Genomic DNA, 12,782 nt, shown 5'->3' with positions numbered 1-12,782 from the left:
GTCCCCAGCCACAGCCTGTGGCCCTGTGCCCGTCCCCAGCCACGGCCCGCGGCCCCATGTCCATCCCCAGCCACGGCCCGCGGCCCGCCCTGAGCCCATCCCCAGCCATGTCCCATGGCCCCGTGCCCATCCCCAGCCATGGCCTGTGGCCCCGAGCCCATCTCCAGCCACAGCCCACGGCCCCAAGCCCATCCCCAGCCACGGCCTGCGACCCCGTGCCCATCCCCAGCCACAGCCCGCGGCCCTGTGCCTGTCCCCAGCCACGGCCTGCGGCCCTGAGCCCATCCCCAGCCACGGCCCACAGCCCCAAGCCTGTCCCCAGCCACTGCCTGTGGCCCACCCTTCCTGCCTGCAGCCCGCCCTTCCTGCCGTCAGCCTGCCTGGGTGCCAGCCATAGGAGAGCTCACAGCTCAGGGCCCATGGTGCCGGCCCGAGACCCAGAAGGCATCTGCTCCCCTCCTCCTCCCCTGAGTGGGTCTGAGCGAGGCCTGCAGCCTTGACAGGAGCAAACCTGGCCTTCAGATAAGGTGTGCACTCCCATCTACACTGACAGAGGCCCTGGGGGACCAGAGCCCCCAGAAGCCCCCCTTGGAGCCTTCCCTCGGAGACCCCCCCCCAGAGATCCTCCCCGCAGCTCCCCCTGGGCTCCCCGGAATCCCCTGGGCCCCCCAGAGCCACCCCTCAGACTCCCTGGGAGCCCCCTCAGAGGCCCCCCTTGGAGCCTGCCCCCCTGGGGCCCCCTCAACTCGGTCCAGGCTCACCTGCAGTCCCCCTCCACCCTCAGGTCTCTCCAGCAAAAAGCAGCTGACTCACGTGCACACATGCAGCACACGCTCTACTGTGCATATATGTATATACAGGCACATTGTGTGCTCACATCGAGCCAGCGTGTGCATACGCCATGCATTGCGTGCACGATGCACTGTTCACATACACAGGTGTGCGGGTGTGCTCAGGTGTTGTGCATGGGTACACATGCAGCCTGCATGGGACTCGTGTCCCAGGCCCCTTGTGGCTGCCGGGGCCTGGCGCTGTGTCATGGTGGGGAGAGGAGGGGGTTGTTGTTCGAGGAGGAGGCAGTGGTGATGCACTTGCCAGTCCTAAAAATACCTCTGGAGGCTGATGGCTGGCACGCCAGCAGAGCCGATGCTCCAGCGTGAGGGCAAGGGCCCTGTGTGTGCCCGTGCTGTGAGGGGCAGGGGGCAGTGTTTACCCCGGCCTCACACATGGTCCTGGATGACACAACACCCCACGCACCTCCCCTGGGCCGGCTCAGACCGGAGCAGCAGTGCCCGAACAGTGTCCTACCCTGAGCCCAGGACTAAGAGTGGCACCTCCGAGCCTTTACTGCAGCAAAACCACTCACCATGCAACTCACCCTGGGGCCCTCCGCACCCTCAGGCCAGCCCATCATTGTACAGACTCCTGGCAGAAAAGGCTTGGCCCCCCGTGTCTGGCACTGATGGTTTTGTTGCTTGTCATCATGGGAAGAAGAGCCAAAACACCAGGAAAGTCAGCCAGGCCTGTGTACCATGCAAAGTGTACCGCTGGCTCCATCACCCCACAGTCCTGTCAGACCCAGATAGCTGCCGGCTCCATTATCCTGCAGTCTTCCACTAGACACAGATGGGTGCTGGCTCCACCATCCCCACAGTCATCCACCAGACACAGATGGCCACCGGCTCCATCATTCCCAGTCCTCTGTCAGACCCAGACAGCCACCGGCTCCATCACCCCACAGTCTCTGTCAGACACAGATGGGTGCCGGCTCCATCACCCCACAGTCTCTGTCAGACACAGATGGCCACCGACTCCATCATTCCCAGTCCTCCATCAGACACAGATGGGTGCCTGCTCCATCATTCCCAGTCCTCCGTCAGACACAGATGGGTGCCGGCTCCATCATTCCCAGTCCTCCGTCAGACACAGATGGGTGCCGGCTCCATCATTCCCAGTCCTCCGTCAGACACAGATGGGTGCCGGCTCCATCATTCCCAGTCCTCCGTCAGACACAGATGGGTGCCGGCTCCATCATTCCCAGTCCTCCGTCAGACACAGATGGGTGCCGGCTCCATCATTCCCAGTCCTCCGTCAGACACAGATGGGTGCCGGCTCCATCATTCCCAGTCCTCTGTCAGACACAGATGGGTGCTGGCTCTGTGCAACTGAAAGCCTCGTGCAGGAGACGCTTTGCAGCATGCCCGCCTGCATGAGTGCACGGGCACTGTGCACTGTGTTGTGCACACCTGCATCCCTCAAGCGTGAGTTTTGGGTGCTCGTGTGCGTGTGGAGGCTCACATCGATGACAGGGCGACGGAGAACTGTTTTCATGTGTGCATCAGAAGGGACATGAAGTGGCTGATGTGGAAGCAAATGAAAATGTGCTCTGATTTATGGTCCGGTTGTTTCCTTCCATAATCAGCTGCGCTGTGGCGTTAAATTAACTGACAGAAATGCATGAGTTGGCCACTTCTGCAGGCTGGAAACTTGTAAATCATTCACCAACCCAAACAGTGCCTGGAGCTCCCAGGGACAGATCCAGGAGTAGGAGGCTGGGGCCCAAGGGTGGGCTTGCTCTGGGGGAGGTGGGTGTGTGGGGCTTGTTCGGGGGGGCGACAGGCGTGGGGGGCAGGCGCATGGGGGCAGGTGCGTGGGGGGCGGGCGCGTGGGAATCGGACGTGTGGGGAGGCAGGCGTGTGGGGGGCGGGCGCGTGGGGATCGGGCGCGTGGGGGCGGGCGCATGGGGGGCAGGCGCGTGGGGGGCGGGTGCGTGGGAGGCAGGCGCGTGGGGGGCGGGTGCGTGGGAGGCAGGCACGTGGGGATCGGGTGCGTGGGGGGCTGGTGCGTGGGGGGGCGGGCGCGTGGGGGGCGGGCACGTGGGGAGGAGGGCGTGTGGGGGGCGGGCGCGTGGGGAGGGGGGCGCGTGGGGGGCGGGCGCGTGAGGGGGCGGGCGCGTGGGGGCGGGCGCGTGGGAGGCAGGTGCGTGGGGCCCGCGTGCAGGGGCCAGTGTGTCTCTCTGGGTGTAGCCTTTCCTTCCTGGATGCCCAGGGAGGGACCCCACAGGCTCTGGCAGGTGGTGCTGTCTGCAGGCAGCAGGCAGACACAGGGGCTTTCACTGCAAGACAGGGCTCGGCTCAGTGTGCGGCCAGTGCAGGGAGCAGGGCTGGGGCGAAAGGGCCTGAGAGCAGGGGGAGGGGCCGGGCCTGGGGGAAGCGGTCCAGAGTCCCAGGTCCAGGACGCAGCGGGGTCCACCCCAAGGCAGAGGCCACTAGCTCAGAAGTCCTCCGAGCCAGAAGCCAGACAGGAGGTGTGTGGTCCACACGGGATCCTCCTCACAAGCGGGTCTGCTCGGCTACCAAGTGTCCACCACCCGCTCCACACAAGTGTGCTTGTGCCCACATGCTCAATGCCCACACTGGTATGTACTGTCCATAACCTCACGCTCGTGTACATGCGCACACACCTCAGGCACGCACACCCCAGACATGTGCACACGTGCCAGACTGATGCTATGTGTGCACACCCACCCACACTCCTGTACTTACACACATGTGCACGTGTTCTGCACTGATGATATGAGTAGGTGCATCTCACACCCATATAGCTGTAGACACCTCACACGTACACACGCCCTGCACTGGTGAGTATATATTCATACTGCATACATCTCCTGGCCACCGGGCCTTGGTACGTACAGCCTCCGGGGTGGGTGCGGAACCCCTGGCCTCGGCCATCTGAGCACAGCCCCTGTGCTTCTGGCACAAGCCTCGGCCATCTGGGCCTCTCTGTGTCCAGGGTAGCGGTTGCACCTACCCCTTCTCACACCTGGGCCTGGTCCCAACGGGACTCCCCTGTGTGCACGGGGCTGAGGCTCAGGGAAGCGGAAGTCAGCTGCTTGCAGCTGTGGTGGGTGCCCAGCCCGGCCCGGCCCAGGGCTGGACGCCACGAGGAGTCCTCACAGCGGGCCCTCCGTGCTCCCAAGACACTGCACTTGTGCCCAGTGAAAGATAAGGAGCCGCTTGAAAGATCAGACACTAATGAGTCTCGAATGACTTGCCTGAGCTGATAGAGGTGCGGCCCGGGAAGGAAGACGTCAGTCTGAAGTGGAGAAAATGCCGCCACTGTTCTCCTCACCCGATCCTATTTGTGGTAGAAAGGATGTTTTGCATTTAGTGAACACAAGCTGTATCTCAGTGAGGCTCAGGTGGGGTAACAGGAAACTCAGAGAAAGAAATCGCCATAGCTCTAGCAGCGGGGAGCTGCCATGTTTATACGTTGACAGAAGAGGCCAGTGCGGGCAGGTGTCCCTTCCCGAGGCCCGGCCAGAACCGGAATCTCCCAGGGGAGGGGCAGTCCACTGGACTCCTGGAACCATCTTTGTGGGAAATGAGGCAATCGTCCACAAAAACAGAACGTGCCGGAAACAATCCTCCATCTCTCCCCAGAGCCTCAGCACCCCTGCAGACCCCCTCCCCCGTGACCCTCACCAGCAGAGATGCTCTGCTCAAACGCCCCTTGAACTTGGATGTACGCGCATTTGGTGTGTATGCTAATGACTTATTTCCTCTTAATGGAGTCTACCCTTTATTAAGATGAAGTGACCCTGTGTCTCTTCTGGCTAATTTTGCTTTAAAATCTATTTTGTCAGATACAAGCATAGCTGCTGCCACCTGATTTCAGGGTCTATTAGCTTGGAAAATCATTTTCATCTTTTAACTTCATGCCTATCTCTGTCTTTCAGAGGTATTTCTAGTAAACAACAAATAGCTAGGTCTTCTTTTTTCAATCCAGCTTTCTATTCTATGTCTTAACATTTGGAGTTGATCTTGAAGACTATGATATAATTCTTGCCATTTTGCTTTTTTTTAAAAATGACATTTGCTTCTTTCCTATTTCTCCTTTGCCACCTTACTTATCTACTGGGTTTATCCTCTCCTGTACTTTCTTGTTTTCATTTGTCTTCCTTTTCTGTGTGTAAGATTCCTTCAAGCACCTTCTGTAGTGCTGGTTTTGTACTACTAGATTCCTTTAGCTTTGGTTTAGCATGGGAAGCTTTTATTTCCCCCTAATTTTGAAGGATGTCTTCACGGTTGACACTAATCTGGCTGATAAGGTGTCTCAGGGCTGGAGAATGTCTCTGCACTGAGAGTTTGTGTGGAGAACTCGGCTGCTATACTAACAGGCTTGCAGTGTGCATGGATTCTTGCTTCTCCTCTGTGGGTTTCATATTTTTTATCTGTTCTGTGTATTTAGGGTTTTAACTATAATTTTCTAGGGGTATTTCTTCCCTAATCTTGCCAGTTTGGCTTTCAATAAGTCTCCTCCTCCTGGATGACCCTCTCTTTCTCAAGATAAAGAAAGTTTTGGGGCTGGGAAGGTGGCTCAGTGGTACAGTGCTTGCCTAACATGCATGAAGCCCTAGGTTCAATTCCTCAGTACCACATTCACAGAAAAAGCTGGAAGTGGTGCTGGGGCTCAAGTGGTAGAATGCTAGACATGAGCAAAAGAAGCTCAGGGACACTGCCCAGGACCTCAGTTCAAGCCCCAGGACTGGCCAAAAAAAGGAAAAAAAGAAACTTTTCCTCTATAATTTCATTTCTGAGCCTTTAGTTTGTGTTTTCTTATCCTTCTATGCCCATAATTCAGAGGTTTGACCTTTGTTGGTGCCATGGAGTTCTTGTAGATTACATTTGTATTTTCCTAGTCTGTTTTCAATGTCTTCCGCTGTTTGATCCAACTCTGCTTTATCTCCTGTCCCTAATAATGCCATTTTGTTCTGTTTTTTTGTACTTTTTATTGTAAAATGCTGTACAGAGGGGTTACAGTTAAATAAGCAAGGTAATGAGTACATTTCCTATTGAGCATTGTTGCCTCCTTTGTTTTCCCCCTACATCCCTTCCCTCCCACCTCCACAACTACCCCTCCCCACCCCCACCCCATTTTCTTTTCTTTTCTTTTTGTCAGTCGTGGGGCTAGGCTTTTGCTTTAGTGTGTGTGTGTGTGTGTGTGTGTGTGTGTGTGTGTGTGTGTGTGTGTGTGTGTGTGTGCACGCATACACACACACACATGCGTCCTGGGGCTTGAACTCAGGGACTGGATGCTGCTCCTGAGTGGTTTGTGTCCAGGGTTAACGCTCTACCACTTGAGTCACAGCTCTACTTCCAGCCTTTTGGTGTTAATTGGAGATGAGTCTCACAGGCTTTCCTCACTAGGCAGATGCTCAGATCTCAGCCTCCTGAGCAGCTAGGAGTACAGGTGTGAGCCACTGGCACCTGCAGTCACTTCAGTTACTTTATCTCTGCTATTGAGCTCTTAGTTTCCAAGATTTAAATTTGCTTTATTTCACGATCTCTCTCTCTCTCTCTCCTGAACTCCAATGTCATGTCCTGCATGTGCTTCTTCATTTCATTCAGCTGCTGGGCTTCGTTACAGTTGTTATATCCTATTGGCATTCACCCAGCTGCTTACACAAACTCTCTGTAGTTTCATCGGTCATTCTTTACATTTTTTTCATATGAAATTTCTTCCTCTTCACTCTAAGTTCTTTGTGGGGTTGTGGACTTTTGAGGGAGATGTGTTGATATTTTCTTGTTTATAAATTCTGTGCTTTTTTTTGGCCTGGGATTTATGCATCTGGGACCTGGTTTCTAAATTGAAATTTTAACCTCTCTGTCCTTTCGGTTGCTTATTTCTCAGAGATTACTCAAGACTGGGTAATGGCTGGGTTGGGGCACATTTTCTTTTATTGCTTTGGTTTTTTTTATTAGTGGATGGGAGAGGTGTGGCCAGGTGGTCAAACACTCGAGACCCGTGGGCCCCTCTCCCTCAGGTGAGAAAGCGTGGCTGAAAGCGCTGTCTCGATTGGTAAGCCACAACCACAATCCTTAATGAAGGCTCGTTACCTGCTCCCGTGTCTGCAGCTGAATAGAGAGAAAGATGTGTGTTTACGATCTGTGGTTAGCCAGAGTGGTATGGGAAGCGGGGAGCAGCAGCGCTACTATCATGCTAAATAAAGAGTGTGCGGTTTGTGAGGAAGGAAGGGGCAGCAGCTAGGCTTAGCAGAAGAGGTTAATGAGAACGGGAGTGAGATAATAGAAAAGATTTAGCATCAGATTGAGGGAGGGAGGGAAATAAAAAGCTAATGAACACGCGCACGCACGCACGCACGCACGCACACACACACACACACACACACACACACACACGCACACACACACACACACACACACACACACACACACACAATGTTTGGGCAATCTAATTACCAGCTAAGAGTGTAGGGTAACAAGGGAGAATTAGAGGAGAGGAAGTAGAGGGCAGCTCTGACTGTGGGTGAAGGAAAGTGAAAATGGAAGGACATTAAGAAAGGGAAGAAAATGTAACGTAAACCTGAGTACTGAAAGGCAAAGGTTGTGGCTTAGATGTGATGATCACAGACGAAAGGAATGGAGGACAAGCAACTAAGACATGGGGAGGCGGGGAGTGTAACATTACTTACATGGGGGGGGGGAAATGTCTCATTACCTGACTCACATAGCTGTAACCCTGTGTCTATCACCTTTATAATAACAACTTTGAAAAGCTAAAATTACCTGTATCAGACATAAGAAATCAATACAAAAATTAAAACAGCAACAAAGGCAAACTATAAATGTTTATGTATAAAACAAAATACGAGGGCTGGGAAGGTGGCTCAGTGGTAGAGTGCTTGCCTTGCATGCCTGAGGCCCTGAGTTCGATTCCTCAGCACCACATAAGCAAAAAGAAAAAAGCCGGAAGTGGCGCTGTGGCTCAAGTGGTAGAGCGCTAGCCTTGAGCTGAAGAGCTGAGGGACAGCGCCCAGACCCAGAGTTCAGGCCCCACGACCGGACCCCCCAAAAAAATTTAAAAAAAAAAATACGAATTTTCTCTTGCTCTTCTGTGTGGGAGATAGATAGATAGACAAAGACAGACAGACAGCTCTGTGAGATGCAAAGTATGGTGTGGGACCTGGCTCAAAGGATGTGGGGCTCAGAGGCTTTGGCCGCCCAGCGTTGTCTTGTGGAACTGGGCTCCAGACAGCGGGTACTTGGTGAGCCTTGGGCTCGAAGTTTGTTGCTACCCTGGCAATCTGATTTACTCATGGCCTGGGGGGGGTCTCGGAACCTTCCTGCAGGTGACCAGCACCAGCACACACCCAGGACTCGGGCCGCCTGCAACCGCCAAGGCCCAGCCGCAGGATACTTCTCCACTTAGAGTTCTCGCGGTGCCCTGCCGGCCCCTCTGCCGCTCCTCCACACCTCTACCTTAACGCCAGAAGATATGGCAAGGCCCAGGACCCCTCGAGCCCTGACCTCCCTTAGTCTCCCGTCCCCAGAGTTACCTCTGGCTCTAGCAAATGGTGCCTTCCAAGGTGAGGGGAGAGACAGGCCACCTTCCCCACCCAGGTCCACCCCCGTGCTGTGGTGTCTCACAAGTCCTGCTCTGGGATTAAGTCTTGAGTGTTGTGTGGGCTTCTTGCCACCAGAACTGTCTGTCCTGTGGCCTCAATGTTACCTTGTAATCTCTGTCTGTCTGTCTCTCTCTCTCTGTCTCTCTCTCCCTCTCATTCTTACACACCTTCTCCCAGTGGGACTTTATTGACCCTGATTTCAATCTATAGGTGAGTCCCAGAGGAACTGTCACCTCTCCCCTGCTGGCCCCCAGCCGCGCCTGCGGTCTCTCCCTGTGTGCTCTGGCCTGCTTTAATTTCTCCGTTGTTGGCAGCGTTTTCCACAGATGTGCAGCACTTGGTGTGTCCACTTCCAGTGTGCTCTGGCTTTCTGATTTCCCATGCATTCTGCAGGAGCCCTTCTGTCCACTGGAGTCACGTGGAACGCAGCCCCTCACAGTCTCCCGGTCCTCCCATCACTGGAGGCCCGGGTGGGGCCCGGCCCTGTGCCTGCCCATGCGGATTCCTGGGCCACCAGAAGCAGCCCCAGCACCACCCTCAGATGAGGGGCAGACACGTCCCAGGCCCCGGTCTGTAGCCCCTGGGACTGCCCCGTGGTCAGCCGGCTTTGCCGCCCACCCCACGTGCCCCCTGCTTTCCATGACCGTGCCCCTCCTCCCCCGCCCAGCCCCCCCCGCCCCTCACAACACGTTTCTCCCATTGTCTGGAGGGGTGTCATTGCTGTCCCGCCGTGTGACATCATAATAGGCTGCTGTCCCAGGAACAAAGCCCGGGGGACACGGAGGGGACACGCCGTGTTTATGTCGTCACTGGCGAGACAGAGTGGAAACGGGGCAGAGTAAACATCTGTGGGCTGAGAACAATCACGCGCGCACCCTTTTGTTTCTAAGCTGAAATTACTCTCTGTGCGGCACAGAAAGGGTTTTGTGCATGTGCAGGTGGATTCATAAAAACCCATTGAAATGCAAAGCGGGGCTCCCCACACCCCCCGGAGAGCGGAGTCCTGGCCCCCACGCACCCAGACGCGGTGAGGAGCGGTCGCAGGGCCGGAGCCCGGGACCAGGGGGCCTCGTATGCCGGGAGCTGAGGCAGAGCCCCAGGGCAGCCAGGCCAAGGGCTGCAAACCCCAGTCTCAGGGTCCTTGGAACTTGAACGTCTCCTTCTTTAGCTCAGAAAAACAAAACATGCAAGAGCATGCTGACTGATTCCTGCTGCGTGGCGGACCCCGCGGGCAGGTGCAGCCGTAGCCGGGGCCTGGCCTGAGGCCAGCCGCGTCCTGGGCTGCCACACCACCCACGGGACTCTCACACCACCCATGGGACTCCCACACCGCCCACGGGACTCCCACACCGCCCACGGGACTCCCACACCACCCACGGGACTCCCATACCGCCCACGGGACTCCCACACCACCCACGGGACTCCCACACCACCCACGGGACTCTCACACCACCCACGGGACTCCCACGGGCCCACAGGACTCCCACACCGCCCACGGGACACCCACACCGCCCACGGGACTCCCACGGGCCCACGGGACTCCCACACCGCCCACGGGACTCCCACACCGCCCACGGGACTCCCACGGGCCCACGGGACTCCCACACCGCCCACGGGACACCCACACCGCCCACGGGACTCCCACACCGCCCACGGGACTCCCACACCGCCCACGGGACTCCCACGGGGCCACAGGGCTGCCACGGGGCCCACGGGACTCCCACGGGGCCCACGGGACTCCCACACCGCCCACGGGACTCCCACGGGGCCACAGGGCTGCCACGGGGCCCACGGGACTCCCACAGGGCCCACGGGACTCCCACACCGCCACGGGACTCCCACACTGCCCACAGGGCTGCCACGGGGCCAGGCAGCCGGCACGGCCAGGGCTGGAGCCACACCTGCCACCGTCCCCGATGCGCTTCTCTGTAGGTGGCCGGGTCACGCGTCACCCTCCCCTCCCGCTCAGGCTGCAGCGGCCCAGGCTATGGCTGGCCTGGCCCAGGGCCGCAGCTGTCCTTGGAAGTCTTTCCTTCTGGGCCAAGCATCACTCTCTCTGCGAAGATTGTTCCTGCCAGCATCAAAATGTCACATTCTAGAAAGGGCAGCTCCGAGTAGAAGGAAAAGCAGAAGGAAAACCGTGGCCGCTCCCGACAAGCCCCACGGCTGGAGTTGCCGCTGCCCCGCGCCCTGCACAGCGCACAGACGCAGCGGGCTGGGGCCGGCCCCGCGTCCCCACCCACGCGCGGCCCGTCCCCACCCACGCGCGGCCCGCGTCCCCACCCACGCACGGCCCGTCCCCACCCACACGCGGCCCCGCGGCCCCACCCACGCGCGGCCCGCGTCCCCACCCACGCACACCCCGCGTCCCCACCCACGCACACCCCGCGTCCCCACCCACGCACACCCCGCGTCCCCACCCACGCGCGGCCCGCGCCCCCACCCACGCACGGCCCGTCCCCACCCACGCACGCCCCGCGTCCCCACCACGCGCGGCCCGCGTCTCCACCCACGCACGTCCCCTGTGTCTCCACCCACGCACGTCCCCGTCTCCACCCACGCACGCCCCCGCATCCACACCCACGCACATCCCAGCGTCCCCACCCACGCATGGCCCCGTCTCCACCCTCACACGCCCCCGCATCCCCCACCCACGCATGCCCCACATCTACACCCACGCACGCCCCCGTCCCCACCCACACACGTCCCCCGCATCTCCACCCACGCATGTCCCCGCATCCCCACCCACGCACGTCCCCCGCGTCTCCACCCTCACACGCCCCCGCGTCTCCACCGACGCACAGCCCCGCGTATCCACCCACGCACGCCCCCACGTCCCCACGCACGCACGCCCCCGCATCCCCACCCACGCCCCCCGCATCCCCACCCACACACGCCCCCGCATCCCCACCCACGCACGCCCCCACCAGCAGTCCCCAGCAGTTACAGATGTGTCCGGGAGTTTCTCCTAATTCATTCCCTTCGTTAAAAAGGACACCAACAACGCTTCATTCTGCCCTTTGTTGAAGATCAACTGTTCATTACCCTGCTGTGCATCTGCGCATGATAACGACGCTACCTTCCCGCTCAGGCTGGGCCTTGTGGGCAGGATATTCATGGCAAACAGTATATTCACGGGCAAATATTCCCAGGCGGTATATTCACGGCAGCATGCTCACAGGAAGTCTATTCCCAGGCGGTATATTCACGGCAGCATGCTCAGTATGTTCTGGGTGGTTCGCAGCAGGTTATTCAAAGCTTGTCTCTTCTTTCTCCCCGGGACATGGAGTTGCACATGTGTGAGCCATGCAGACGTTGCTTCCCCTGGAAGACAAGACATGGCCGCCTTTGCCAACTAGTGCCTGTCTCCTTTTGACCTGTTATGTTGGTGAGCCAGCCCAAGCCTTGAACACGGCAGCAAGAGGGAAAAAGTATTGCTGGTGCTTGTGCACATACACACTTTTACACTTTTGCATACACAGTCATACCTGCACGCACTCAGACAGACCAGACAGACACCCACTGGGACTCCCCTCCCAGAGCGCAGGGGACCAGGTCGGCCCTGGGGCTGGGCAGCCCGGGCCCCAGGGCTGTGTGCTGCTGCCCTCACTCCCAGCACGAGGGGTTGCCCCTCATCCAAGCCCAGCGAGGCTTCTCCGGGAATGTGCTGATCCCTGGGCAGCTGAGACAGGTTATCAGATGTCAAAAAAACAAGCAGTTGAATAAAAACCCAGGAACACCTTGGTCCTTGCCCCTCCCCAGGCCGACCGCAGTCCGCGGGGGGCCTGGGGACCCGGGCCACAGAGAGCAGAGTCTCCCACCCACCCAGCGGCTTGGCTGCTGCCTGCAGTTTGTGCTATGGCCCCGCCCTCGTATGGCTCCCCTCTGCCGGGCCGGCGGCCCTGTGCTGGGAGGGCCTTCCGTCTGACTCGTGGCGGCCGCACACAGGCCTGGGCCCCGCGAGAGCCAGGCCGCTCCTCAGAATGCCGCTGCGCTCTCCGTGTGCTCCGCACACTTTGCTCCAAGCGGAGGCTGTGTGCAGCGTGGCTGCCGCCCCTCAGGCCCCGGCCCTTGGCGTCCCACACCTGCCATTCCACGCCACTTGGCAGCGCTGCAGGGGGACCCGTAGCCTGGCGCTGCCCGGGGGAGGCATCCTGGCCCTCTGTCCTGGACGGGAGAGGGACAGGGACCCCAGCGTGGCTTGGGCACCCCAGCCACACATCTGGACCGGCACACCCTTTGTCCGCTCTGAGGACAGGGCAGGGACAGCCCCCAGCCAGCGCTAAGCCTGGGAAGCGGGCTGCGTCAGAGGACAGGAGAGGGCGGGTGGGCTGGGCACGGCCGGGATGGC

This window comes from Dipodomys merriami, unplaced genomic scaffold, assembly GCF_024711535.1.
Source record: "Dipodomys merriami isolate MVZ:Mamm:240054 unplaced genomic scaffold, mDipMer1.0.p SCAF_275, whole genome shotgun sequence".
NCBI classification, from domain to species: domain Eukaryota; kingdom Metazoa; phylum Chordata; class Mammalia; order Rodentia; family Heteromyidae; genus Dipodomys; species Dipodomys merriami.
The sequence above is the reverse complement of the archived record's forward strand: the minus strand, read 5'-3'. Positions refer to the sequence as shown.